At 37.8% G+C, this 26,638-nt stretch overlaps 1 non-coding gene and 2 pseudogenes across 1 annotated transcript; all 3 read left to right on the top strand.

Moving 5' to 3' along the window:
* The first annotated feature begins 2,551 nt into the window (after nt 1-2,551).
* Nucleotides 2,552-2,908, top strand: LOC104709089 (pathogenesis-related protein 1 pseudogene; annotated as a pseudogene).
* Nucleotides 2,909-4,305: 1,397 nt separating this feature from the next.
* On the top strand, nt 4,306-9,527 carry LOC147949985 (uncharacterized; annotated as a pseudogene).
* A 15,891-nt stretch (nt 9,528-25,418) lies between these two features.
* Nucleotides 25,419-25,525, top strand: LOC147949984 (small nucleolar RNA R71). Its single transcript, XR_015565051.1, has one exon. It is a non-coding gene; the product is annotated as a small nucleolar RNA R71 (small nucleolar RNA).
* The last annotated feature ends 1,113 nt before the right edge of the window (nt 25,526-26,638 follow it).

Genomic DNA, 26,638 nt, shown 5'->3' with positions numbered 1-26,638 from the left:
CTTCTAAAAAGCTTGCATCTTTATCTGCCAAAAGCTGAAAATGATTTTCTGAATAAACTTTATTAAACTCCGATACACTGGAGAAACCAAATCTGAGAAGTAAAGAGAAGAATATCAAATCGTAAATCTAACAAAAGAGAAAACTTTATTAATCAGATAAAAAAAGTTTGTTACAAAGCTTAAACCTTTTCATCTATGTAAGCTTACATATACGAATCGAATACACACTTAGTAAACCAACATTGAACCAGCATCAGGTTAGCCAAAGTTAACTGGTCAAACCATGTATCCAAATACAAATCGAAACCTGAAAAGAAAACCATTAAACTAAAATAATTACACTGATCGATCCATAATTAAATCTTCAAAATCGAAAATAATCTGAATTAACTATAAAATATTCAAAATAAGAAATATAAGATCTTTTAATTTTAGATTACTAATAGAAGGTTTTTAATTTAACCCTACATTGATCGATCCATAATTAAATCTTGAGCCCAAATGATTAATCAAGATATATTAACATTTGTTATTAAATTATTTACAAAGCGTACTATATAATAGTATTATTATGATTAGAAAATAATCTGAATTAACTATAAAATATTCAAAATAAGAAATATAAGATTTTAGAAATATACAAAACTATCAAAGAAAAAAATGAATGACGTTAAGAAAAATTTATTTCATTTATATAAAAAAATATTGCATGAATAGTTTAATAACAATGTCATAGTTACCAATAGGATGCAATTACAGGAAATACTAGATTTTAACCCGCGATACACCGCGGGATAATTTTTTATAGCTAAAATTTTATATTTTTACATTTGTTTATTTTTGTTAATATTGTTTGTTTTGTTTAATGTTTAAAATTGGAAAATTTTATTTTTATTATCAATTCTAGAATTTCACACATGGTACAATTTGTTTTTATATAATCATAATAAATCAACTTAATTAGATATGTCTAAAATTCTAAAATTGATGGTGTTAACAAAACAATAAGATGAAGATTTAACCTGTGTTCAAGAGTGGGACTAATGCTATTTTTAAAATTTATATTAATGTTAATATAAACCGTCTAACCTTATAATGCATTCAGCAATATAACCCCGTTTTATAACATGTTTAACATTTATAAGTTCACATATACACATAATATTTTAAGTTTTTAGTAATTCTAATTATATCAATAATCATACTCAGAAAATTTTGAAATGATGTTAAAATATTTTAAAAATGATAAACCAAGTGAAATATAGAAAATATTATTTTAGAAAAGATAATGTTACTATCAAAAAGATTAAGTGTTAGTTTTTCCCTTGGTGACCTTAGTTATTTTGTTGTCTTTTGAATAAAAAAATGCATAAGAATCTCATATAGACTTGATTAGTATTGACATGTATGTATTATAGAGCTCAAATGTCTTTTCTCTTTCCCCTTTGAGATAACATGTTTTAAACAGTAACATGCTGTAAAAAATTAGTTAATAATATAAAAATGATAATAAAAGAGAAATTTAAATTTTTTATCAAAAGTTGTTTATAAGTGGGTGATATTGAATTATATGTATCTAATATATCAACAAAATAATTAGCTTATGATGCATATTAGTTAACGAAAAATATATACATGAGGATATAGATGGTGGTTAGTCATGAGTAGAAACTGAAAACTTAATTTTATTGATATGATAAGCAAAACAATATACAACATGCTAACTGTGAAGAGAAAGGGTGTTTGACAAAACAATTAAGCCGTATGTTTGATATTGTTGGTGATGCTAACTTGCGATACGGGGCTAAGTAATTTATAGGCTCTAATTAGGTTGAACATTTCAACCTTTGCACGCAATAGATTTGACGGTTAATGCTACTAATTAGGAATTAAATATTCGCAAAATTTCCGATTATTAGGAATATACCAAATTTATCTTGATCATATTTTTTGAGATTTTAATTTGTTTCTTTTTTGGTTTTGCATATAGAGATTTAAGTAGAAAATGAATTTCGGAATTGAATGTGCATGATGAGTAATAATGATACATATACAAAAATGATTTCGAACTGATTTATAGGGTTTTGATAAAGGAAAACGATTGACTTGATTTTTTGTTGCTAAATATGTGAAAACATAATAAATGCTAATAGCATAGGATTGTAAATAGTTTAGAACTCCAAAGTTTTTTAAAAAAAATTGGTGTGAAAATGTTAATATACATTATGAAAATGTTCATAGGCACAAAGTTGACAAATATTCGCTAATTTAATTTTTATAACCATATATTTACCGAAACTTTGATATATTTATGGCCACACAAAACGCGAGGTAGTTTTCGAATCTCTATATAAACCATGTTTACCAATCACAACACACAAACAAAGTTTGGAATACCCATTATATTAAATTATCAACTAACAAAAATGAAAGTCATTGGCTATTCTCGCATTCTAATAATCTTGGCAGTCCTTGTAGGTGCTCTTGTTGTTTTCTCCAAAGCTCAAGACGGCAACCAAGATTATGTAAACGCAACCAGGCACGATCCCAGGTAGGCGTAGGCCCCATGCAGTGGGACCAGGAGGTTGCAGCCTACGCTCGGAGATACGCAGAGCAACTAAAAGGCGACTGCAAACTCGTACACTCCAATGGGCGTTACGGGGAGAACTTGGCCAAGAGTAGCGGTGACTTGTCTGGCGTCGCTGCCGTGAAATTGTGGGTTAATGAGAAGGCTAACTACAACTACGATTCAAACACGTGCAATGGAGTTTGCGGTCACTACACTCAGGTTGTTTGGAGAAATTCAGTGAGAGTCGGATGTGCAAAAGTGAGGTGTAATAATGGTGGAACCATCATCAGTTGCAACTATGATCCTCCAGGGAACTATCCGAACCAGAAGCTTTACTAATGTGTAACCATGCTGCACACACATATAAAACACGTACGTACCATATATATATTACAATAAGGAGCTCTGTCATTGTGTATGCATGGTTTGTCTCTATATTTATTAAAGAATACAAATATGGAGCTCATGTCTCTCTTGGTTCATTTCAATATTATATTATATTATTGATATAAAAAAGTTTCCCAATATCATTTTTGAAAAGTATATCTTATGTATGAGCATTTCACTGATAGCTATGGTAATATTTAAATCTTAAATTAATTCCATCAATGATTCAGAACTAAAAAAAGTTGCTCACTAAGAAAAATTAACAGAAAAAAAACTCTATTGTATTATGTTCGTTGAACATTTGAACTTTGAGCAATCCAGCTTTAAAGTTTGGCAATCGATCATAAATGTTTAATTTGACATCTTGCACCTATCAATAATATTATTTTCTTTTCAACAAAAAAAAAAAAATCCATCGTTAACCCGAGGTCAGTTATAAGCCTTTCGGATGGGTAGAACTAATACAGTCTCGTTTAAATTGAAATGAAGGGAATAACAAGAAAATAAAAGTTAATAAAACCAATAACATTTAAGATTAGGGGGTATTAGTGAAGATTGTATTTTAATGGAGTTAAGTGTATGGTCGAAGGAGACAATATATATATATGGTGGCCACTTGGCAAACACAGATCTGGTGGTCTGTGACCAAACAGAAGTGAAGATTAACCAATCCTTTAGATCGGAAGTACATAGACGATTAATGCTGTATATCCGTCAATCTTCCTCCGGCTACTGCCGCGCCATCACCTCCGGTGACGTCGATGTCCCGAGAGATTTTCCAAACCTAGCCGTCAGCGGCTCCAATACACTTCCATACCCTAGAATTTTTTTCTGGTGGGCTTGTACTTGGGTTCAAATGTATTTTGTGGATTTAAATTTTAATTCCACTATTATGAGCCTAAATTTAAAGGGTCAAGCCCTATCTTTAACTTTTTCCTTCTATATGAAGAGACTACATAAGATTATGAAGGAAAGGTGCCTAACGCTTCAAACTTATTTACTTCATATTATGTGTCTACAATCTTCTTCTAAGGAATGGCGCCTCCAACATCCATTCGTGTTGCTATCAGTTCTAATGATGATACTAACTATACCAGCTTCCTCATTTTTTGAGAGACTACTTAAACTGAAATGTCAAGTAAATAATTCTGATTTGCTAATTAAAAAATGACTTCAAAATTCATTTACATCCTTTGTAATAAAGCGATTCTATGTTTAATGTGCAAAGTCACTCGATTCAATATTAGTACGGTGTTGTTTGTTACTCCCTCCAGAACTAACATATGAAGACTTTAGCATAGAGCTGTCAAGGGGCGAGAACTAAAGAGATTTCTCGTTGAATGAGAGAGATGTGTCACATGTACGATAAAACATTTCTGCAAACTTTGCAAGCAAAATTAGGATTTGACAAACTCCAAACTGTTGAGCCGGATGGCACTAGTGGAGGTTTAGCACTTTTCTATTCATAGGACTATCATGTTATGTTTTTGTTGTTAGATGATCGACTAATCGACATCGAACAATCATTAACGGAAACCAAGTTCTTATGACTTTTATCTATGGTGATCATGTGGTCAAGGATTGAGATTATGTTTGGGAGCGATTGACACAGATTGGCATAGCTAAATCCGAGGCGTGGTTCATAATCGGCGATTTTAATGAGATCACAGGAAACCATGAAAAAAGAGGAGGAAAAAAAAGATCTGAAGTCTCCTTTCTACCTTTTCGTGCTATGATCAATGCTTGTGGGTTTATTGATATTCCATTTCAAGGAAATCAATTTCATGGATTGGTCAAAGAAAAAAGGGAAAGGTAAGATGTCGATTCGATAAAGCTATGGAGAATGAAGAATGGCATAATATTTTTTCCCACACAAATGTGGAGTATTTGAAGATGTGGGGCTCAGATCATAGACCCCTCTTAGTGTCTATCAGCTCGACTCCAAAATTTTTTTTGCGTAAATATATGTTCAATAAGAGATGGATTGATAAACCCGGAATAAAGGAAGCGGTTGAAGAAGGATGGAGTGTAGGTGAAACTCTTGAGAACTGCCCTTTGTCGAGAAAAATTCGAAATTGTCGAAGAGTTCTCTCCATTTGGAAGAAATCTACTGTAACGAATTCAGAAAAACTTATCAAGGAACTCTAAGTTAAGATTGATGAATCGTATGACGATGAGTTCACTATGACAGATGACATCTTAGAGTTTAAAAAGAGACTTTTTGATGCCTATAGGGAAGAGGAAATCTTTTGGTACCAAAAGAGTCGTCAAGATTGGTATGCAGAGGGAGATAAGAATACAAAATTCTTCCACGCTTCGGTGAAGCAAAGACGTGCAAGAAACAGAATTACAGGCCTTCTTGATCGAAATGGAGTATGGATAGATAACGAAGAAGGGTTAGAGGAAGTCGCTGTTGAATATTTTGATAACTTATTATCCTCCTCGAATGTGAGTGATCCTTCCCTAGTTCTTAGGGAAGTTCCTTCCATGGTCACACCAACCATGAATGACTTTCTAACTAAGGATGTTACCGAAGCAGAAGTTAGAAAAGCGTTATTCTCACTGAAGCGAGGAAAGACCCCAGGGCCGGATGGGATGATCACTATTTTCTTTCAACGCTTCTGGGATATAACGAAAAAAGATCTCATCAATTTGGTGAAGAATTTCTTTAGTTCTGGTATTTTTGATGGCAAGATAAACGAGACCAATATATGCCTTATACCTAAGGGAGATAGACCTAGAGAAATGTTAGGATTTCGCCCTATTAGCTTATGCAATGTAAGCTATAAGGTGATATCAAAGATATTGAGTCTTCGATTAAAGATATTTCTTCCAGAGCTAATCTCTGAGACACAATCTGCTTTTATAGTCGGACGACTGATAACTGACAACATCCTCATCGCTCAAGAAAATTTTCATGCCCTTCGCTCTAATTCTGTTAACAGGAAAAAATTAATGGCTCTCAAGACGGATATGAGCAAAGCATATGATAGGGTGGAATGGCAATTTGTCCAATCCTTAATGGAGAAAATGGGTTTTAATGCGCGATGGGTGTGGTGGATCATGCAATGTATCACTTCTGTATCCTATCAGGTTCTTATCAATGGGGACCCCAAAGGTCGTGTTAGGCCGACGCGTGGAATTCGACAAGGGGATCCAATTTCTCCGTACTTGTTTATCTTTTGTATGGAAGCTCTCATTTGTCAAATTAGAAAAGCAAAGGCAGACGGAAAAATTCAGGGCCTTAGGGTCGCTTGTGCAAGTCCGCGAGTCTCGCACCTCCTCTTTGCTGATGACAGTTTGTTCTTCTGCAAGGCAGATATTCAACAAAGCAAAGTAGTGATAGACATTATCCACAAGTATGGCGAGGCTTCGGAACAAGAGATTAATTTTTCTAAATCTTCCATTATGTTTGGAAATAAGGTAGAATCATCTCTACGTCATGAAATTAAATCAATTCTGGGAATCTCCCAGGAAGGAGGCATGGGGACATACTTGGGTCTCCTTGAAAAGATCCATGGGTCAAAAGCCCAAGTCTTTGCTTTTGTCAGGAATAGATTACATAAATGAGTCAACCCATGGCCTTCAAAATTCCTCTCAAAAGGAGGAAAAGAAATTCTTATTAAGTCGCTAGCACAAGCCCTTCCGGCATATGTAATGTCGTGTTTTCTATTGCCAAAAGCAATATGTTCTACGCTAACTAGTGCGATCGCAGATTTCTGGTGGAGTAATAAGGCGGACAGCAGGGGTATACATTGGTTATCTTGGGACCAATTATGCTCTCAACTTTTTGATGGAGGCCTAGGATTTAAAGCCTTAGAAGACTTTAATCTCGCATTATTGGCGAAGCAATTATGGAGACTATTGAGATTTCCTGATTCTCTTCTTAGTCGGGTCCTTAAAGGAAGGTACTTTAAGTACATCAGTCCTTTAGAGATAACAGTATCCAACCGTCCTTCATATGGATGGAGGAGTATACTTGCTGCTAAAGATGTTTTGAAGCATGGTATTCGGAGGACTATAGGCTCGGGGTTTGGTACTTACCTTTGGACTGATCCGTGGATACCAGATTCTCCTGCGTGCCCTCCGAAAGGACTTTTAGATGTTTGAGATCCTTTGATCTGTGTTAACACCTTGATTAACTTCGAGACTAAGTGATCAATTCCCTATGCAGTTATAGTACAAAGGGTTATCAATCCAAATGGTTGTTTATGCTAGCAGGAAGGATGCGATCAGAACAATGCAAGTCAAACCAAGCAATTATGGGTTTTATCTAACAATCCTAAAATAATAAAAGAAAAGAGTATAAAAAAAGAACCACACGACCTAAGTACTCGATGCAAGCATTCGAGTACAGGATTAGGTGGGGGTGATCGAGTAAGCAAATGAAATATGAACAACTCGAGGGGTTACTCGATGCAGGGTATCGTGTACCTGATCGGATAAGAGATCAAGTGATGAATGAAAATGCAAGCAATTAAAATACGAAAGCTTCTAAGGATGGGGTAATCGAATCCTAAGTGTTCCTAACCAGTACAGATGCCTTACATGCCTCAAGCAAATATTTCCTAGACAATTAATCTCTAAAATCTTGTTAAAACACTCTCCTGATAGAAACAATCAACCTTGATCACTCCCCTACCCAACTCTCGTTGGAGAAACATGACCAAGCAGGCATTAAGATCCGATTCATTATTGTCAGTAAACCCCTTACTCATCTAATCTCTTAGGCTAAGTGAGTAAACCTCTAGCATTGGTTGATTCAAGCATCTCATCTACACCTCTCGGTGGTAAAACACTTTAGATCTAATCTCACCCTCTCGGTTTGTTGACAGCATTAAGAACACCAATCTAGAAGGAAATGTATTAAACATATTCAATCAACTAAGACATCCTAACCGATCAAGAACAAAAAATCTTCTATCCCATCCCTAGAAACTTTACTTCACTACTCGGAAATCATAGCAAGAAACAAAACAACAAATATGAAGGAAAATTGCATTATATTAAACGATAAAGTAGAGAGATAAGAGTACAAGAAAGAAATCTAAAGAAAATGAGTAAACGTTATGAAATAAAATCCAAAACAAAAGGGAAAAGTGTTTGAGTCGCTCAGTTCTCTCACAAAAGCTCTCGCTCTCTGGTTTGAGGGTCTGTGGCGTGCTCCTTTGCGAGGAAGAGGAGGAGGGGTTTATATATGGAAACCTCTTTGACCTAGCTTCCCAGTCCTGCCCGAGGGTCTACACGATGTGGTACACGAGGATGTGGTCGAGTTCGTCCTCGGGTAGATCCTCGGGTTGTTCTTCATGCTCTTGGATCCTCCTCGATCGTGTTGGGGTGCGGATTTTTCTTCCAGCTCGATGGCTCCTTCGAGTACATGCTCGGGTTTGTCCTTGTTTTTTTCCCATTTGAGGCTCTTAAGCACCTGTTTTCATCCAAAATATGCAAATGCAAAAATGCAACACCCTAAATGGCCTAAAAGTGAATTCCTACAGTTAATGACCTAAAAATGCTAAGTTAAGGGTATGAACAATGCAAAATATGGACAAAAAAGGATGCTAAAAACATGTAAATTAGAGAGTTATCACTAAGCAATGGAAACTGGATCGTCTTCGTGAACTCTTTCCCCCAGAAGAAATTACCCTCATTTTAGGGCTGAAACTGAGTCGTATTGCATCGAATGATGGATATTGTTGGACAATGACCAAGTCCGGAAAATATTCCTTTAAGTCTGGTTATGAGGCCGCGAGAATCATTTCTCGTCCTGCTTGTGAACTCCCTTTTCAGGGGCCTAGTGTTACGGCACTGAAAGCACAAGCTTGGAAATTAAAAACTACACGAAAGTTAAAACATTTTGTGTGGCAATGTATTGCTGGGTGCTTGGCGACAAGCCAAAAACTACACTATCGCCATATAGGTAGAGACAAAGGATGTTCTAGATGTGGAGCGGATGAAGAAACCATCAATCATGTGATCTTTGAATGCCCCCCAGCTAGACAAGTTTGGGCTTTGTCGAATATCCCTTCATCCCCTATGTTGTTTCTGTCATCGTCAATATATAATAATCTTGATTATTTATATTGGCGCGGTAAGGATATGGGAGCGAATAAGGAGAGTTTAAGAGTTTTTCCATGGATTAATGTGGTATATTTGGATGGCGCGAAATAAAAAAGTCTTCGACAATATTTCAGAACCACCACAAGAGACTCTTGATATCGCTATTCAAGAGGAAGAAGCATGAAGGCGAGCAAATAGGAGAGAAGATCCCTTAGCAGGGACATAGCCCACAATGGAGATTATGCCTATTCCATCTGATGCTCTTGTTTGTTTTATTGACGGATCTTGGCATGCGTCAGATTCACGAAGTGGGCACGGTTGGATTGTGAGTTCTGGAGGGAGAATGAGGCATTTAGGATTGAAGGGCTTGCGTAGAAGTCTTTCCCCTCTTCATGCCGAGTTGGAGACTCTTTTATGGGCGATGCAATGCTTATTGGCGATTCTGTTGACTAGTATCCTCATTATGACAGACTGTTCGGATCTTGTTGCTATGACGTCAAACCCAGAGGCATGACCTGCATTTGCAGTAGAAATGAAGGATTTATGTATTACAGGAACTTATTTTCTTCATTGATTATTAGATATATCCCTCGTAGTGGTAATATTTCTGCTTATCATCTTACAAAATGTGCAAGAAATCGCGAATTCTGTTTTTTCCATGTAAGTTCGACGGTTTCTCACTGGCTCTCTTTAGAAGAGAGTTCTCAACCGTGAACTAATATATAGAGTTTAGACTGACAAAAAAAAAAAAAAACCACCCTTGTACAATTTGATAGTTAGAATAACAAGTTCAGAACCTTGGAAAACTATAATAATTGTGTTTTCTAATCACTGTAATAAAACTTTTTAGAACCTTTATAAAAAAAATTAAAATCTTTATGAAACACATTACAAAAGTGAATACACTCTCATAAATAATGAGAATGCGCACATACGAAGAGAATAAGAAATGATTACCAAATAGATCTATTAACTACGTAACTATTCAATCAAAACTAGTGCATTTAGGACACCAACTCCTTAACTACGAAACTATTCAATCAAAACTTAGGGTTTAATTGGTTCAAATGCAGCAGTTGCGGTTGCGGGAATTTGCGGATCATAAATTTTTTAAATCAAAAACTTTTTAAATTTTGATTAGTAATTAAAAATCATAAACAAACTACAATAATTATTCAAAAACAAAAAAAAATAGATTTCATAGTGAAATATTTATTACTATAGACCTTATCACCAAAAATTGCATCAAATAGATCTCCTTGATTATTTTTATAATTATGATAATATTTCTTAAATGAATCCATACTATTTTTGGCTTGGCTCCAACACAAATCAATTCCAAATTGCTCCTTAATATTCTCAAATGTTTTTCTTTTGAATACCACTTTGATATATTTTTGTGGGTTTCTCTTCTTCTTTTTGTTTTTCCATGATTACCCATTAAAGTAAAGCACATATATATTATATATAGTCTCCTTCGACCATATAAATCTCTGAAATTTTAAAATATATTCAATTATTTTATTTTAATTCAAACAAACTTATTTTCTAGCGTAAAAGTAGCGTAAAAAAATAAACAAACTTACTTTATATGTCGAAGTCAAACGATATAATATAAAAATGATCAATATATTCATGGTTTCATGTTGGGAAGCCATGAATATCACCTAGATATAATATATAAACATAGTCGAAGCTAAGTCAAAATGATCACTAGAAACATATAACCACATCTACCGTATAATTAAAAAAAACCAACAAAAAAAGGACCTACATATAGAAGATAGAAAAATATATATATTTTAACATATATAAAAGATATATGAAATGTTGATTTTTTAAAAAATATTCCAACCGTAATCGCCTGCAACCGTAAATGCTTGCGGAAACCAGCTTTAAAAATTCAGTGATTTGGAGCGATTGTGTGATTGGCCTCAACTGCTAGCAACCACTAACACAGAGTTTGCAGGAGCTAGTGGGAAAATATTGGGATATTGAGAACCGGAAATCAAATCGAAAGATTGACGGTCGAGATGATTGCCCTAAAATATGTAAATTATGAAAATCGAGAAGAATCTAGAAGATATAGTGTAGGAATATTTACATTTCTAAATATATTATTTACCTTTACATTATCTTAGTTTATTATGATCATGAGAGTCTATATAATTTTTCCTTTAACACATTATGTGTTCTTACTCTCATCAATCTATCATGGTACCAGAGTAGTCGATCCATTCCTAAGGGTTAAGGTTTCGTTTGCTTCTGCTTCTATGATGTTCTATCTATTTTCCACCGTTTCTCCTTGAAGAAAGAAAAATTCCTAATTTTTTTAACCTATTATTGCTTGGTTCTTATGCAAGCTTCACTCTTTTGATTTTTTTCTTCCTTCTCGTTAAGAAATCGAGCATATTGGGTTGGTTATGTCTTTGGATTTTCTAAAGAAAAAAAGAAGAAGAAGAAGAAGAATGATGTTTGTCTCTTGTATAAGAGATTTGGGCATAATATCACGTGTTTGTGCTACTCTACCTATCGTCATGTGGTTTCTTTGTTTTACTACGAAAAAGATGGAGCCATGACGATGACTTCGAGAGATACGATGCTGATCCGGTGATGATGAATTTGAATTAGACCACGACTATACAAGTTTCTTCATGAACAAGAAGAAGAACAATGCAAACTTGTGATTTTAAATCGATGGAGATACACAACTACGAAAGATGTATTTTCCAAGCATTTGACCTGATGATTGGGTATAAACGTCGATGACCTAACGGCTGGGTATTATAGCCGCTTTGACCATACGACCGTGTATAAACGTCGATGATGACCCTACGAACGGGTATAAACGTCGATGATGACTCGACGGCCGGGTATAAAGATGTTATTTTGAAGACTTTCCCAATCTCATACGTGTTACCACTTATGAGTTTGCCGGGGATATTGGGATATTAAGAACTGGAGATCAAACCAAAATATCGACCGTTGAGATGATTGCCCAAAAATATGTAAATTATGAAGATCTAGATGATATAGTTGAGGAATATTTACATTTATCTAAATATATTGTTTATATTTATATTATCTTAGTTTAGGAAATCTCTTATGTACATAAGAGAATATAAGTGGTAACATTATAACCATGAGTGTAATATATTTTCTCCTTTTAACACATTGTGTGCTCTTACTTCTTACTCTCATCGATATATCAGAAAACCAATCAAACACCATAATAAAAAATACATACATGTGCTAAAGCTACTTGCAAAGCTGCATCCTTTGAATTAGCTTCAGCCTCATCGATAAGTTACTCAAGCGAAAGGCCACTAGCTTACCCTTGGCAGTTGGCTCTCTTTATAGTCCCACCGAAAACACCACAACAATCAGGAACCTGCTCTTCTCTCTATAGTTATCTATCCATGCATGGATATATATATATATATATATATATGGTAACTTGTTTAGGAAATTAATTTCTTGTTGTAAATAAAATATACTGTATCTAAACAAAAATTAAATAATAACTAAATAAATATAACGAAAAGTAATACATTTTGTAAACGAAAATAGTGGACGAAAGTCATAACCTACACATTTTTGGTTTGATGAATTTATTTTTGTTTGTTCATCACATAAATATTTAAAAAATGTGATGTTAATTTTTTTAATATACTCCTTTCAATATATATGATAGAACCTAAAAAATAAAAAGATAGAAACTAAACGAAAACCCTAAGTGAGGTAAAGTGATGACACATCCGAAGAAAAAAGGTAAAGAGGTGGCGCATGTGAAGAATCTTCCATGGGAGTTGATCGAAGAGATACTCTCACGTGTCCCACCTAAAGTTCTCGTTCGCTTCAGAGCCGTAACGAAGCAATGGAACACTCTTTTCGACGACAAGGCGTTCATTAACAACCACAAGATAATGTTTAGGTTTATCCTAGCAACCAAACACAAGATTTATTCGGTAGGCATAGATCCCGTGATAGTGGTACGTGAATTACTCTATTATTGCGTTTCAATTAATCAAATAACTAACAAAAGAAAAGTATATATTTGTTTATAGAATAATAGAGTAATATTTTTGAAATTATTTAATGAAATTATTTAGTATATTCTATTTATTGTTACAGAAATCTTAGGACACAATAACAAACGATTTAATTGACTAAAACTTATTTTTTATATATACAATATTCACTATATAAACAATACTAAGTGTATAATATTGACAATATACATATACATAATCTAATTGTAATTTTCACATATAAAGTTAATATATACTAACAAGTTATACCAATAACTGCAATAATGTTAATAATATTAACACTAATATTAACACAAATCACTATTGTAAATTTGGAATATTAAGATCTCTAAGCATGATCACATCAATTTGTAATACCAGATCATGGGTCAATACATGTTTTGTTGGGTTTTTCTTTTAAACTTTACCGAAATTCTAGTTAATGAATTTGATACCACACCCAAACCAAAATAGTAGTACCAATCATGGGTCGAAACCAAAATAGTAGTACCCCATACCACATCCAAATCAAGTAAAAATTAACTAGTGACAACATACTCACTAACAACCTAACAACATTCAAATCAAACAGCGGAAAATACCAACATTAAACCAACAATTATCCAACAAATACCTCAATAGAATAAATAACCAATATAAAAGATGTCTACAAATCCTAAACCAATAATTCTGAAGCAAACATCATAAATCAAATAGCCAGCAACCTAAACAACTGTTCTAAACTACATCATTCCATTCTAGCAACCTAACAACAGCATAGAACAAACAACTGAGTCTCTAGAACTTCCTCTTCTTCATCCTCTTGATTTCACGATCACACTTTGCCTTTACCTGCACCACAAACAACAATTGAGATGGGTGAGTATTATCATAAACACTCAGTGAGGTGATATTCCCATCTACTCGACTATACACACAAGCGAAAAGACAAACACAGTCAATACACAAAGAAACAAGCAAACAAGAAAAATCTGAACACATGCGTCGTCACTGCGCCCTTGCGTTGACAGACGCACTCCTTGCATCGACCGATGCAACGCCTCCTGTGTCGACCGATGCATTCCTTGCATTGATCGACACAACATCTTTCGTCTCCATCATATCCCTAACTCCATTGACCGATACATTCGCACAGAGCATCCCCGAACACGATCTCCTCTAACTCCTCTCGGTTCCGTGTTGCAAGAAACTCCTTCCAAAGGCCACGAACACCACACAGGCAATCAACAACCAAAATCACATAAAACAAATATCTAATCGCTTAGATCAGTCATGGTCACGCACTCACCTTTGAAAAAGATGAATCTGATTCTAAAACCCATGAAAATAGCCTCCTAGCAAGAAGCAGCTTAGAGCTCCTCAAGAACTCTTATAAAACTTTTCTCCTTTTTCTAAACTTTGTGGAAAACGAAAAAAAGAGACTAAATAATCCTAGACGTCGAGTATTCCCCTTTTATACCCGATCTTACGGTTCCCAAACCTGAAAATGCAACAAAACCAGCGTTTCACTTAAGTTGTCCTAGAGAAACGAACCTTGTATCGATCGATGCACATCCCAAAACGGGATTTTGGTTCACGGGCGTTAAAGACGAGCTTAGTAAATTACATACATCTCCTTCGTAAATTACCTACTCTCTCTTCATTTATCTTTGATTTTCTTCCTACTCGTTCATTTATTTTTCTCTGTTATCAAAACACAAAAACCTCTCTCACCTTTTTTTTCCAATTGAAAGCTTTATCACAAAATTCACCACCACCAACACAAATCCACTTTGCCGAGTTCATCAACATCATAACAATCACCGCCTCCTCCATCACCTCTTCTCCACCCTCATCATTGTCACTTCCGTAACAACCACCACCTCCTATATCATCACCGCCACCTCTTACCCTCTTCTCCTCTTCTCAACTGCTCTACTTTTATCATTCTCTTTATCTCCTCCGACATTGGAACAAGCTGTTTTGAGAAACTATGTGTTTTAATATTTTTACATCTATTTGTGTTAATCTATCATGTTTTTTAGAAAACTATTGTAATTGATAGTATATATATATATATATTTTTTGGCTCAACGTCAACTTCATATTAACCAACAAAGATACCAAATGTTTACAACTCATCTGCGATCACATAAGAACTAATCCAATGAGGCATAATAGAGAAAATCTTTGGAATGATGTTCGAAAATGAAAGGGTCTCTGTGATTCTATCAGCCATCATATTTCCTTTCCTAGCAGTGAAAATCATTGCTCAAGATCAAATCTATCCACCACAATAGCCCCCACAACAAAATAACTATGCACCCAAGCAGCAACACAATGGTTTTCAGGCCCCAATGTGTCCCCCTCCAGGATTTCAGACTAACCAAGGCCAAGAACCAGATTTGAGAGAAATGATGCAGCAAATGTTGCTTGGGCAAGCTAATGGGCAGATTGAGGATGCAAAGAAGTTTGCTGAGCTGAACCAAAAGATACCTTCTCAGTATACTGATCTCAATATCAAGTTTGAAAGTCTGAACTCTAGAGTGAAGTACATGGAGAGCAACATTGCCTCTACTTCAGCTCCAAAGCCTAATCAACATCCTGGAAAGGCCATTCAAAATCCAAGGGAGTTTATTGCAAAAGCTGTTCACTTATATGAAGAAACTGTCACTGAGGACAGTGAAGACCAAGCTGGGGAGGATTTGTCCCTTATTGATGCCCATAGTAAAGGTTCTGCACAGAAAACTGAAGCCGGCAAAGCACTCGACCAGATGCTCGACCACACACACGACCGAGTACTGATCGAGTGGCTGAACGAGTTATTGCCACAGAAGCTGTAAAGCCTGTTAAGTACATTCCCCCTGCTTACAAACCTCCTTTGCCATTCCCAGGACGCTTCAAGGCACAAAAGCTGAAGGAACTTAGGGAAATCATTGAAAGGAAGGAAGTGATGGCTTTACAACAAAAGGAAGTCATTGAAAGGAAGGAAGTGATGGCTTTAAAGGAACAGGTATTCATAGCATTCAAGGAAGAAGAGAGAGGACCTGCTTTGGAATAGTATACCCCATATCGTCTCTACCAAGGCATGCTACTTGAGATATCAAGGAAGAGAGCTCAAAAGCAGGATGAAAAGGATCTTGAGGAGATTGAGGGAGTCATTATCCCAACTAAACTTAAAGATCCTGGTCCATTCAATTTGCCTTGCTCCTTTAGCTATCTACACTTCAACAAGTGCTTGTGTGACTTGGGAGCATCTATCAGTGTGATTCCTTAATCAATAGCACATAAGCTTGGGCATACTGAACTCAAGTCTAGCAACCTCTACATAAGTCTAGCTGATGGATCCAATAGAGATGTGGTTGGAAAATTGGAAATTTTTCCAGTCAAGTTGAGCAAGGCTAGGATTCCTACAGATTTTCTCATAATAGATATGGATAAGGAGCTGGAAGACCCTATTATCCTTGGAAGACCATTCCTAGCTACTGATGGAGCTGTAATTAATGTTAAGGAGGGATTCTTGATCATAGCTGAAGGTTTGATAAGGAAGTTTCCTTTGAAGTTTCCTCTTATCAGCCTTTTGTTCTCAATGACAAGAGAGATCATGAGATCTCAAGTGAAGAGGAAACTTCAAAGGCTAAGCTCTCTTCTAATGAGGAATCAGTTGAAAAGCTCAAGGGTTCAGTTCAAGAATTAACTGGTCTAGTGAATGATCTCCAAGTGCAACTCAACAAGAGGTCTTTCAAGAAGGCAAGACCAAGGCTCAAGATTAAGAAGAAACAAAGTTCAAGTTTTAAGGAGGTAGTGATCAAGGAAGAACACCACAGTGATCAAGAGGTACCAGGGAGGATTTCATCACCTCCTTGGTATCCAAACCAAGCCTGACAAGGCATCAAAAGTCAAGCTTAGTGACTTTAAACAAGCTCACTAGGGAGGAAGTCCCTAAGGTATCATTGTACATATGTTTAATTTCCCTTGTAGTTTTGATTTCTTTTCTTTATGTTTGTGTTGGGCAGGCCATTTTATGAGAGTGTAGATGGTTTTGGAGAAAATTGGGCTTGTAAAAATGGATTCGGCAATCAACTCGACCGGCCCACGAGAGGTACTTGATCGAGCAGAACCAAAGCCCAAACCCACTCGGTTCCAATTTCTCTTGTACGATCGAGTGGAGGGAGAAAGGAGTTCGAATTTCGAATTTTGGTCAAGCACTCGACCACGTGGGGTTGAGTGGTGGGGTCGAGTTGCAGAAAAATAGAGTCAAAGATTCCCAATTCAAATTTGATTGACAAAACCGCTCCACCCTTGTCTCTTTGTCCCCTTAGCCTCTCTATATAGAGGTAGACTCGATTCTATGCTTCTCACACTCTCATTTGCTTTAAACAATCACAATCTTGCTTAAAATCTCTCTCAAGTTCATCTTCTTGCTCAAGCTTAGTTCTTTTGGTTTTTGGGTTACTGATAGTTGGGTTTTCACCCAGGGTATCAATTCCCTATGCAATTGTAGTACAAAGGGTTAGCAATCCAAATGGTTGTTTATTGCTAGCAGGAAGGATATGATCAGGACAATACAAGTCAAACCAAGCAGATAGGGTTTTTGTTCTAACAGTCCTAAAATAAATAAAAGAAAGGAATATAAACAAAGAAACCACACGACCTAAACTCGATGCAAGCAGTCGAGTACAGGAGCGAGTGGGGTGATCGAGTAAGCAAATGAGATATGAACAGCTCGAGGTATTACTCAATGCAGGTTATCGTGTACCTGATCGAGTAAGTGGTCGAGTAAGTAAAGAAAATGTAAACAAATAAAATACGAAAGCTCCTAAGGATGGGGTAATCGAATCCTAAGTATTCTAGACCAGTACATATGCCTTACATGCCTCAAGCAATTATGTCCTAGACAATGAATCTCTAAAACCTTGTCACCACACTCTCGCACTAGCAAAAATCAACCTTGATCACTTACCACACTCTCGCACTAGCAATATGAACAAGCAGGCATTAAGAACGATTCATTATTGTCAATGAACTCAAACTCATCTAATCCCTTACTCAGAGTCAAGTAAACCTCTAGCATTGGCTAATTCACGCATCTCATCTACACCTCTCGGTCGCTGAAACGCCCTAGATCTAATCTCAACCACTCGGTCTGTTGACAGCATTAAGAACACCAACCTAGAAGGAAATCTATCAATCATTTACAATCAAACTAAGGCATCCTAACCGATCAAGAACACAAAATCATCTATCCTATCCCTAGAAATTTTACTACACTACTCGGACATGATAACAAGGAACAAAATAACAAAAATGAATGAAACTTGCATTGTATTAAAAGATATAGTAGAGTAGAAAGAGTACAAGATAGAAATCTAAGAAAACTATAAAAACTATGAAAATAAAAATGCAAAACGAAAAGAAAAATGTTTGAGTCGCTCAGTTCTCTCACAGAAGCTCTCGCTCTCTGGTTTGAGGGTCTGCGGTGTGCTCCCTTGCGAGCTAGGAGAGGAGGGGGTTTATATATGGAAACCCTTTTGACCTAGCTTCCCAGACCTGCCTGATGGTCTACTCGATGGGGTACACGAGGGTGAAGTCGGGTTACTCTTCGGGTGGATCTTCGGGTTGTTCTTCATGCTCTCGGATCCTCCTTGATCATGTTGTGGTTCGGACTTATTCTTGCAGCTCGATGGCTCCTTCGGGTACATGCTCGGATTGTCCTTGTTTTTCCCCATTGTTGGCTCTTTAGCACCTGTTTTAATCCAAAATATGCAAATGCAGAAATGCAATACCCTAAATGGTCTAAAAGTGAATTCCTACAGTAAATGACCTAAAAATGCTAAGTTAGAGGTATGAACAATGCAAAATATGTACAAAAAAGGATGATAAAAACATGTAAATTAGAGAGTTATCAATTACTAACCTATTAACTTTAAGCTTTGAGTCTATCTCTTTAAGTTCTTAGAATTAAACTACCCACATCCTTGATTTTTTTTTTTTTATATATTCTCTAAGGTTTAGACTTTTAGACTTTAAACTTCTAGCTCTCTCTTTTTTTTTTTTCTCTTTTCTTTCTTTGCTAAACTCCTAATATGAATATATATATTTTTTTTTTCTTTCTAGGAGACTATAGCAAGAGCTTTTCTCTTTTTTTTTTAGAGATTTAGAGCTAATTGACTCTAACCTTAGGGACTTTTTCTTCCTCTTTTTTTTATTCCACAACCCAACCCCAAATAAACATTCTAACCACCTATCTTTCAAAACTTAGTCTATTAACTAGTTCAAATTCTAACTTAGCTAAATCAAGAGGCCTATAGTTCTTTGTAATTCTCAATACTCTCAAGGTTTCACAACCTATAGCACAATGAAAGAGGCCTCACTCAACAATTCACAACAAGGTTTGAAAGAAAAGTTTGGGTTCATGGGTAGGACAAATGAATCGGGTTAAACGAAAAGATTGGTAAAAATAGAGTGCTAACCCGAGTTTAGAGTTACCATGAGCAAGTATTCAAGTTCCATAAGCAAGACAATTAAAGTTCAAATTAAATCCAATAATATAAAGATGTTCTAATGTTCAAGCAAGTGGAGGAAGCATTCAAAAGACACAAGGTTCTTAGCAAAGATTTTTCATTTTTTTCCAAAGATTGATCTAGCAATAATGAACTGTGACTAAGGGCTGTAGCTTCAATCCTAAGGTTTGATTTTAAACAAGGTAGTTTTAATCATTGTCCCCTAAGATGCAAATGCAACAATCCTATATGAAACAAACTAGACTCAATCCTAATATGTAAATGCAACTACATGAACACTCTTTTTTTTTTTTTTTAATTTTCAAATTTTTTTTTTGTTTTTTAATGCAAATAGATGCAGACTCAAATGAATAATATTAGCATGCAAAGATTAGAAATAAGAAAATTAAGAAAATAAAACACAATGTTAAATACATTCTAGGACCCTCCCCCAAACTTAAATTACACAGTCTTTGTGTAAATAAAAATTGGAAAAAGAATCCAAAACCACACAAAATGAAATAAACTAAATGCAATGTTATTTACAAGGATTGGATGAAAGTGTTACCTCATGGGTTGGTGAAGAACGAGGTTGCAGCAACCTCCATACTCGCCAACGTGTAGCTTGGGTCGTCTCCGGCTTCAGCAAGTGCCGGTGTTTGCTCGTCAGAGAGCTCAGAAATGCGCACGGACGACTTACTCGGACCAGCATCCGAGGGGTTGATTGAGGGTGGGATCGCGTAGCTCATCGGGTAGGGAATCGGGTAGTGCGACGGAAAACACAAAATGAAAAAAATAGAAATCATATTTACAGACCTGCCTTTGGGATTTCCTCCCAAGTGAGCTTGTTTATAGTCCCTAAGCTTGACTTTCAATTCGTCTTAGACTGGTGCGGGATCGTCGAGGCGCAGAGATGATTCCACCTCTATGCTCTCAATTTCCATGTATTTCTTTACTCTTTGCCCATTCACAGTGAATTCATTCTTACTTTTACCTAGCAGAGTGACTGCTCCATAAGGAAGAACTTCCTTAATTTCGAAAGGTCCTAACCATCTAGACTTGAGCTTCCTAGGGAATATCCGAAGCTTCGAGTTGAACAAAAGGACTTTGTCTCCATCTTTTAAATCTTTGTGTCGAATCTTCTTGTCATGAAAAGCCTTGGTTCTTTCCTTGTAGATCCTCGAATTATCATAAACCTCCAGCCGTATCTCCTCGAGTTCATGGAGATCCATTACTCTCTTTTCTTGGGCAGTCCGTATGTCCAAATTTAGCAGCTTGGTCGCCCACATTGCTTTGTATTCAACCTCGACCGGAAGGTGACAGTTTTTTCTGTAGAGGAGCTGGAAAGGTGTCCGCCCAATCGGAGTTTTATAGGCGGTCCTATAGGCCCATAGCGCATCATCTAGCTTGAATACCCAATCGTTTTTTGTGATTCCCACGATTCTGGATAGTATCGCTTTGATCTGTTTGTTGCTTACTTCCACTTGTCCGCTGGTTTGCGGGTGATAAGCTATCGCGACTTTATGCTCTACTCCGTGCTTTTTCAACAATCCATCGAAAACCCTGTTAATGAAGTGGGTTACTCCATCACTGATTACTACTCTTGGGATTCCAAATCTCGGGAAAATGATGCTTTTGAACATCTTCATTATGACCTTGTGATCATTCGTCGGGTTGGCGATTGCTTCTACCCATTTCGAGACATAATCGACTGCCACTAGAATGGGCTGTTTATGTTTCCATTCGAGGGTGGGTTGAAGGGTCCCATGAAGTCTATTCCCCAGACATCATAAATTTCGACTTCTAAGATCGGCTGTTGAGGCATTTCATTTCGTCGACCTATGTTACCCATTTTCTGGCACGAATCACATTTTGCTATGAAGAGTTGTGCGTCCTTGAACATTGTTGGCCACCGAATACCAGCTTGGAGTATCTTTTGGACTGTTTTGACGGTGGCAAAATGTCCTCCATAGGCGGACCCATGACAATGCTCTAGTACTCCTTGGACTTCCTCGTCTACTATACATCGTCTGAACAGGCCATTCGTCCCTTTCTTGAAGAGATAGAGTTCGTCCCAGTAGTAGTTGTTGACATCCTTGAAGAATTTCTTCTTTCTTTGAGCGTATTAGTCCTTAGGAATTTCCCCGCACACCAAGTAGTTCACGAAGTCTGAGTACCATGGGAGCTTAGCCGACTCGATTGCCATGAACTCGATCGACCTTGCTGACTCGGGGATCGAGTAAGCTATCGTGTGTCTGATCGTGTGGCTCATTTCCTCCAAGAAGGCGATGTGCATCAGTCTTTCTTCGGGCATTGAGTCTTCTTTTGGGAGTGGATCTTCGATTCTCATCCTGGACAGATGGTCAGCTACCCCGTTTTCAATTCCTTTTTTATCCAGGATTTCTATGTCGAAATCTTGCAGAAGAAGGATCCATCTGAGGAGCCTAGGTTTGGTGTCCTTTTTTGAGTAGATGTACCGTAGGGCAGCATGATCCGTGTAGACAATTACCTTTGAACCGACTAAGTAGCTTCTGAACTTTTCAAACGCGAAAACCACAGCAAGGAGTTCCTTTTCAGTTATCGCATACCTCGTCTGGGCATCGTCCATGGTTCTGCTGGCGTAGTAGATCACGTGGAGCTTTTTATCTATTCTCTGACCTAGTACCGCTCCCACAGCGTAATCTGACGCGTCACACATAATCTCAAAGGGATGGTCCCAATTAGGAGCATGAACTATTGGTTCGCTCACCAAAGCCTCCTTTATCTTGTTGAAGGCATCTAAACAGTCCTTGTCGACAATAAACTCTGCTTCCTTGCAAAGTAGTCATGTTAACGGTCGTGCGATCTTAGAGAAGCCTTTAATGAATCGCCTGTAGAATCCTGCGTGTCTTAAAAAACTTCTGACATCTCTCACTGATTTGGGAGGTTGCAGCTGAACCATTACTTCGATCTTGGCTTTGTCGACCTCTATCCTCTTTTCTGAGATCTTGTGCCCCAAAACTATTCCCTCCTGGACCATAAAGTGGCCTTTTTCCCAGTTTAACACTAGATTGGTTTCTTCACACATTTTCAGCACCTTGCAGAGGTTTGACAGACAGGATGTGAAAGAAGCTCCATATACTGAAAAGTCATCCATAAAAACCTCTACCATTTCTTCTATTAAATCCGAGAAGATAGATGTCATGCACCTTTGGAAAGTCGTGGGGGCGTTGCACAAACCGAAAGGCATCCTCCTGTAGGCAAAAGTACCGTAAGGGCAGGTGAAGGTAGTTTTCTCCTGGTCAGCAGGGTGAATTGGGATTTGGAAAAATTCACTATACCCGTCTAGGAAGCAGTAGTACGGGTGGTTAGCGAGTCGTTCCAGCATTTGGTCGATGAAAGGCAGGGGGAAATGATCCTTCCTAGAGGCTACGTTAAGCTTCCTATAGTCGATACACATTCGATGACCAGTTATCGTCCTTGTTGGAATCAGCTCGTCCTTCTCGTTTTTGACGACGGTGATTCCTCCTTTCTTCGGAACGTAGTGCACCGGGGATACCCAAGTGCTATCTGATATATGGTAGATAACTCCAGCATCGAACAGCTTCAGAATTTCCTTTTTCACCACCTCTTTCAGGTTCGGGTTTAGCCGACGCTGAGGTTCCACACTAGAGTACGATTCATCCTCAAGGTTTATCATGTGGGTGAAAAGATCAGGGGATATACCCTTGATATCATCTAAAGTATAGCCTATTGCTCTCCTATAGTTTCTTAATCGGGTGCAAAGCAAATTCAATTCCTTTTCAGGTAGGCTAGAATTTACGATCACTGGATAAGTGGAATTAGGGCCTAAGAAAGCGTACCTTAGCCCGAATAGAAGAGATTTTAGTTCCACTTTAGGCGCCTTAGATTCGGACCAATCGTCGGCGGTTTGGAGTTACTGCTCGAGGTTGTGCTCGATCAATCTACTCGATGGGGTGATCGGGTTAGTGTCCGGGTTGGTTGGTGTCGAGCAGCTGCAGGACATGACGTAGGAGTTGACCACTGACTCGTCCCAGCTTGTATTGTCGAGTATCACTCCCTCTTTTTCAGCTTCTTTCATGTCCTCACTTAGCTCTGGTTCGATGACATCTAGAGAAGTATCAAGCAATTCCTTGTAGAGCTCTGTTTCTTGATGCATGAACCCCTCCTAACCATCATTTTTATGTGCCGTTTGTAAACAATCCCCTATCGCAATCTCCTCAAATGGCTCCTCGTGCAGTTTTTCTAATCCCTCTATATAGAAGGTTTGCCCAGCTATCGTAGCTTTTTTCATAGTTTCCCGAATGTCAAACTGCATAGTGAGGTCTTCCCCGAGCTTCAGATCGATCTTCCTGTTCCTTACATCAATTATTGCTCCTGCGGTGGCTAAGAATTGTCGTCCTAAGATAAGCGGATCCCTTGGCTCCACATCCATTTCCAAAACCACGAAGTCGGTTGGTATGTCTACTGACCCTACTTTGACTGGCAAGTCTTCCAAAATTCCGCTTGGAAACCTCGTAGTTCGATCAGCCAGAACCAGTTGGATGTCTGTAGGCTTGAATTTCTCGAATCCGAGACGATTAGCTACAGTAAGTGGCATCAAGCTGACTGACGCCCCCAAATCGCAAAGAAATCTTCCGAACTTCAATGGTCCCATAGAGCAAGGTAAAGTAAACGATCCTGGGTCGCTCATTTTCTTAGGTGCGGCAGTTTTCTGAATTATGGCACTGCACTCATGATTAAGTATAACCATCCTTTGAACTTGCTTGATTCGCTCCATGACTGCATCTTTCAGGAATTTCTGGTAAGGAGGTATCAAGGTGAAAGCATCCATAAGGGGCATGCGAAGTTCGAGTTCCTGCATCTGTTTCTCAAACAGTGCTTTGTACTTCTCCAAGAGTTCCTTGCAAAATCGTCCAGGGAACGACAGAGGTGGCTTGTAAGGTGGGGGAATGAATCTCCTTTCTTTTTGCTTTTCTCTTCCTGGTTTGTCTGCAGGAGGCGGAGTTACCTGAGGGTAAACCCGATCACCTATCCTAGTGGTGTGGTCGGGTGATGGATCTGGTTGAGCATCGGGTTGTGCTGGGGAGTGGCTTGGTGGTTCAGCAGAAACGATCGGTTCACCGAGATCCTCCCCATCTATATCATTGCTGTCCTCAGTGATGTCCAGTGGTACTGTTCTCGGGGGTAATTGTCGGCCACTCCGTAAGGCGATCTCATTTGCAGACTCCGTGTGACTTGTTGAGGTGGAAGCCGAGTTATCCGTAATAACCTGAATTCGAGATCCTAAGGCATCAAATGCAATTGTTGGAAATTGGCTGACAGGTGACAAGCAAGATTGTTGAATCTTGTATTAATGTGAATCGTTTATGTCTTCTGAGTGGATAGGTCAGTATGCATTAGGGAGAGTAAATCCAGCGATGACAAACTTGTTGGCAGTATCGGGCTGTGTATCGGATTTTGGTAAGGCACAATCGGATTTGGTTGTAGTTGTTGTACCCTTTGTTGTAACCTCCTTGGTTGTTGATGTAGTTAACATCCTCTATCTGTATAGTCTCCCCATCTTGTTGTAGAAACTGCTCTTCCTCTGATAGGGCATGAACATGCTTCTGCTGCTTGAGGAACTTGTCAAGCTTGTCATTGAGGGCTTTCATGTCCCTCTTGTACTTGGCATCTTCCTCTCCTGTAGATCACACAGAGCGTTCATATTCCTCATTGTAGTTGCCATCAGACTGAGCCAAGTTCTCCACTAGGTCCCAACCTTCATCGACATCCGTGTTGAGGAAGTTGCCATGGCTTGCGGTGTCCAGCAACATTCGTATCTTGGGGACCACTCCTCTGTAAAGTGTGTTCAGCAATGAAGCATTGCTGAAGCCGTGATGTGGACATCGGGTAGTGTATCCCTTGAAACTTTCCCAAGCTTCACTGAACGTTTCATTTTTCTTCTGAACAAAGCCGGAAATGTCATTTCTCAGCCTTGCGGTTCTGGAGTTAGAGAAGAATTTGGCCAAGAATGCCTTCTTGCATGCTTCCCAAGTGGTGATGGACTCCTTAGGGAGCGATTTCTCCCAGATGTGTGCTTTGTCTCCCAAAGAGAATGGGAAAAGCCTGAGCTTGAATCCATCTTCACTGACTCCATTGATTTTAGATGATTCAATGGGTCCTTCATTGGCAATCCATGAAACTTATTACTTTGTATCATCTGGATGAGACTACTCTTGATCTCAAAATTGTTGTTCTGCACAGCTGGTGGCACAATGCCATTCCTTTGAGTGTGAGTAGTTGGAGCATCTCCTGCTCCGATATTGGTCCTTGCTTGAGGAGCTGGTGGACCGTTCTGATTATTCATCGTCTCCTCAATGATAGCTGGTTCTGGTTGAAATTGTTGTTGTCTGAGGAGCCTAGGTATGTCGATGTTGTCGATGAAAGGACTCAGGTTTTGGCTACCTCTTGATTGTGTTTGCAAGCACAGGTAGTTGTCTGAGTGTGTACACGCGGATCAACTCGATCCAGGTGATCGAGTGACGGGTCGGGTGGGTGCTCGGGTTGTACCTGAGATTCAAAACAAACGATGCAAAAGCAAACAAGTCAGTATCCGAACCAAATATAAACAAAAGAACTTGATCTAGCAAGTGCTGAAATCCTAAACGTAGCAAAATGAAATCAACCAAATGGCAACGGCGCCAAATTGATAGTTGGGTTTTCACCCAGGGTATCAATTCCCTATGCAGTTGTAGTACAATAGGTTATCAATCCAAATGGTTGTTTATTTCTAGCAGGAAGGATATGCTCCTTCGGGTACATGCTCGGAATGTCCTTGTTTTCCCCCATTTTTGGCTCTTTAGCACCTGTTTTCATCCAAAATATGCAAATGCAGAAATGCAACACCCTAAATGGTCTAAAAGTGAATTTCTACAGTTAATGACCTAAAAATGCTGAGTTAGAGGTATGAACAATGCAAAATATGTACAAAAAAGGATGCTAAAAACATATAAATTAGAGAGTTATCAGTTACTAACCTATTAACTTTAAGGTTTGAGTCTATCTCTTTCAGTTCTTTCTTTCAAAATGTCTTCAAGGTCCACAAGATC

This window comes from Camelina sativa, chromosome 1, assembly GCF_030686135.1.
Source record: "Camelina sativa cultivar CO46 ecotype springtype chromosome 1, ASM3068613v1".
In the NCBI taxonomy this organism is placed as follows: domain Eukaryota; kingdom Viridiplantae; phylum Streptophyta; class Magnoliopsida; order Brassicales; family Brassicaceae; genus Camelina; species Camelina sativa.
The sequence above is the reverse complement of the archived record's forward strand: the minus strand, read 5'-3'. Positions and strand labels throughout refer to the sequence as shown.